Raw genomic sequence first — 4,410 nt, forward strand, 5'->3', positions numbered from 1 at the left:
GAATGGGAACTCTACTCATGATGGTAATTCAGCCTCCTTCCCTAGCACAGGCACAGTCTGCAGCTCCAGCTGGGGCAACTCCAGCTGGGCCATCTCCAGCTCATCTCCAGCTGAAGACGATGATGGAAGGATATCCTGAAAAGCATTATGTTCTTAGTATCAAAAAGAGAAAAAAAACTGAAGAACAAGCAACCTGATCTAGTGGAAGGTGTGCCGCCTGTGACAGGGGGATGGAACTATATCATCTTTAAGACTCCTTCCAACCCAAGCTATTCTTTGATTCTAAGATGGTGCCCAAGAACAGCCTATTTAGTAAAGACCTTGGGTTCTCACCTCCCCAAAAATCACAGTTTCTTAGCACCAGTTAGGAAACTTGGAATAAAGTTTAATAAGGTTGAAAAGGACCCACTGAATCATAACATTATGAATTGGTGTAGGCAAAATTTAAAATTAAAGGATGTTTTCTGAAGCTGAAAAGAGGAAGAGTGCAACTGAATAACAGCAGCAACTGATGTTCAAAATGGGTTTTATCTGCTGGTTTCCCAGCATCCATTTCCATGGGATGTGGCAGCTGGCAGGTTCTCTGCAAGACCATTTATTTACTCCCCATCTCTCTCCTTTGCTGGAAGTTCATTACTCCCTCAGCGCTGGTGGGGATTAAAAGTAAAGGTGTAATCTATGTTAGAACTAATATATGTTTTGTACTATAATGAGCCAATATACTATTATGGATCTTGTGGTCAGCTCACTGTGTTTGATAAATATGATCAATAGATGTTATTCCCCTCTGAGATGCCCCCACCATCATCTTCCCATACTCACCTCTTGCCAGTAGTCATTTGGGGATAATTATCCCCACCAAGATCCTACCTCTAATGTGCCCACTGTCTTTCCTTCTGTCATAAATTGGTCTGATAAGATAACAAATCTGAATTCTATTGCTATTATTGCTGTTATTTTACTAGTTCCTTGATCCTAGAATAGGGCTAGCAATCTTCATGGCAACAATAGTAAAATTCTATGTACCTAATGAATTTCTCCACATCTGGTATTTGTGTAACTGATTATTCCTAAGTTTAGAAACAATGCCCTAAGCTTGAATACTCTGCAGCAACACTGTCTACAGCTTTTGTTCTCTGAGAAGTAATGGACCACCTCTTCTTTTTCTTTTTTTTTAACCAGTATCTCTCAATAATTATAGTTCAGTTTGTTGCTTGCCTTGATTTTATTTCAATGTGTTCTACTGTTATTTTAAGCCAAGTTCTAAAAATGAGAGCCTTCAGTGCACTTTCTCCTTTGTTTGAAGGCAGTGATGAGCTCCTGATCCTCCACATTGGGATAGTTTGTACATCTACCATAGTGTCGTTTTCTTTAAGGACTTGCCAGCTCTTCTGGACTTTTTTAGACTTCTTTTTTTCCCCATTAAAATTTTCTAGGGTAAAATCCCACCATGATGACTGCATTTGGTCTCTTCCAGCTGTTGTTACCATGCATTCTCAACTGGTCAATCTTCCATGCCTCAGAGAAATGCCTTATTCACTGACAAAGCATCTCCTCTCTTCAATTGTAAAAAAAGATGTATGTTAATGTTCAAAACCAGCAATAAATAAATAGAACTGTGTATCTGTTATGCCTATGTAGCTATAGTTTCAATCATACACTTATGAATCTTCCTGTATATTCCTGCACCTACAGCATTTATACACAAACATCTGGAGTTTTAAGCTTATCAATTCAATATCCTCATTCTTGTTCATCCTCTGATCTTATAGTATCAACCACCTCAGTCTACAAAACATTTGGTTCCTGACCCTTTGTTTCTGGGCACTGACATCTTTGACTATTGGGGACTGACTGTGCATGTGGACCTGCAGTGCTGTGTCCAGGCTTGTCCCACCCTCAGCAAAGGAACGGATGAAGTGGAGCAAATTCAGTGGAAGGCCCCCAGGTTGGAGCACTTGCTGTTCGAGAGGAGGTAGTGAGTACAGGGCTTGTCCAGCTGCGATGAGATGGTTTGGGATGGCACCTACAAGCAGTGTACCTCTAAGTGTATAAAGGCAGGCTAGCAAGAAGACCAAGTCAGGAACATCATGGCAGTTCATAGTTGGAGGGCAAGAGACAACAGACTGAGCTGAAGCATAAGAGGTTCAGACTTGCTAAAAGACAAAACTTCTCCACATGGAGGAAGAAAGTCAGTCAGGGGACCATGGCTCCAGGGAGGCTGTGCAGTCTCTCTTCTCGGAAAGCGGTCAACTTGATCTGAACCAGGCTTTGAGCAGGAGGTTGGACTAGAGACCTCCTTAGGTCCCTTCCAATGTGTATTAGCTTATTATTTGACTTGCTGCCTTCCGAGAATGTCATCAGTCATCAAAGTTGTTGTAAACCACCAAATTCTCCCCTTTTCCCATCTGTATTGGCACTGGTGCTACAGACCCTCCCTTGTCTTTGCAAGTCTCCTGGGATACATTAAGGATTAATTCTTTATGCTTATTGATGTGTCTAAGTTTCATCATCTATTCCTCCTCCTAAGCTTTCTACACCCTCTTTTTACTCAAACATGATTTTTTTGCTTTGAGAGGCTACATAGCTCTCAGCTTCATCAGTGTGCAGTATGGTGGATAAATGGAATCTTTTCATGACCCTATGCTACAGCTGCACCACAACTTTCCAGATGGCGCTTAGGGAGCTACTCTTCTTGGATATTTGTTTATATGGAGAAAACAGTACTGGTCCCTCCCACTATCAAGATCTACTTTTGCAGAAGATGGTGGAAAGAAAGGTGTCCCAGTTTGGGCCAGTGAGGTCAGCCAGTGCATCTGTGAAAATCTAGGAATACTCATATAAAAGGAGTAGCAAACTCTTCTTGTTGATGGAGTCACAGGTGCTCACAGTGCCAAAAACTGAGGACTCAGTGCTGGGATAGGTTCCATACAACCTTACAGATTTTTTCAGGCAAAATTTGCCAAGGCAGATTTTGTTGTCCATTTTCCTTGCAGTAGACTTTCCCACTCCTAAGTCATCAGTCAGTGAGCAACAGAATCAAACCTCTTGGGCACCCTCTCCCTCACATGAACTGGTGCTTGGAAGATGCTGTGATTGTTTAGAAACTCAAGGAGCAGTTCACTGTACAGATGTTCACCCAAAGGCCCTGCTTCCAAATATAAACTAAGTCCACTAATCCATAGCTATCTCTTGGTCTCAGAGCCTATTCACAACAATGGAGAAAGCAGTCTCAAAACACACACCATGTCACAGATGTCTCCCAGTATCTCCAGCAGCAATTCTGCCTTTGCATCTTCGTCAGGGATCTGGGAGAGTCTTGCCTGTTACCCTTCTAGAAGATGAGCTTGGTCAAAAGGTAAACTGTCGTGGCTTACAACAAACAGATGGCTAACATGGTCTCACTGCTGTATGAGAAACAGCAGCAAAGGAGAGAGCTTCTGAATATTCATCTCTATATACAAACTGTCTGCACTACTGATGCCATAATGTGGGATAGCCTACATGTTACTGAGTGATTGGATCAGCCTGTTGCAAGGACACAACCACACACTCACCAGCACCACAGCACATTCCAGCATCCTCCTGCAACAACTCTCAGTGAAAAGCAGGCAGCCTAAAAGGTGCTTCGACCCATAAGCTCACTCTGACCAAACAGCTGATACAAGCTGGACGTGCAGCCAAGTGCCAAGCACCAGCTGCTGTCAGTGGTCACCTTAACACTGATAATGGGGCATAGTATCACGAAATCCTGGACAGCCGGTCACCGCCATCGTGCTTGGCCCGCAGATCTCAGGTCTGCCACATTTTAAACTCCAGATTTCTCAACAGTCAAAAGAACTACTGAAGCAGTCAAATCAATTAGTCTCAAGTTCCTTGTCAGCAGTCTCACATAAGACTCCTGCTTTTCTGCCTTCCTTTTTTGCAGCCAGAGAGGCAGAAAACATGAAGCAATGTGAAACTGATGGGCAAATAACGCAGGCAACTTAGAACTAAGCTTCTGAGGCAATAGAGTATCAGCAAGACCACAGCAGCAGCTGTAACAAGCACCAATGAACACAGGCTCCATTAGACATGTTTGTACACACACAAGGCGCTTGTAGCCATGACAGACATCCTCGTACTCACCACATATCTATTTTGGTCCTAAAATCAACCTCTTGTCATCAACCAAAAACGGTGGGGGATACTACAGAAACCTTCATGCTGCCTCAGGTTTGCCACATGCACTCTTCCCCAGCCTACGTGGACACTGAAGCAGGAAATAAATCCTAAGCCAGTGTCACTCTAGCAAATACTTTGTCATACTCAGATGGGCTGGATCTCTGTGCTTATGAAATCAGAAACTCTGGTGTTTATAGGCAGAACCCTTTTTACACACCAGTAAGCTAAGAAGGCGTTCTAGGATAG

This window comes from Pyrgilauda ruficollis, unplaced genomic scaffold, assembly GCF_017590135.1.
Source record: "Pyrgilauda ruficollis isolate IOZ18807 unplaced genomic scaffold, ASM1759013v1 scaffold41, whole genome shotgun sequence".
NCBI lineage: Eukaryota > Metazoa > Chordata > Aves > Passeriformes > Passeridae > Pyrgilauda > Pyrgilauda ruficollis.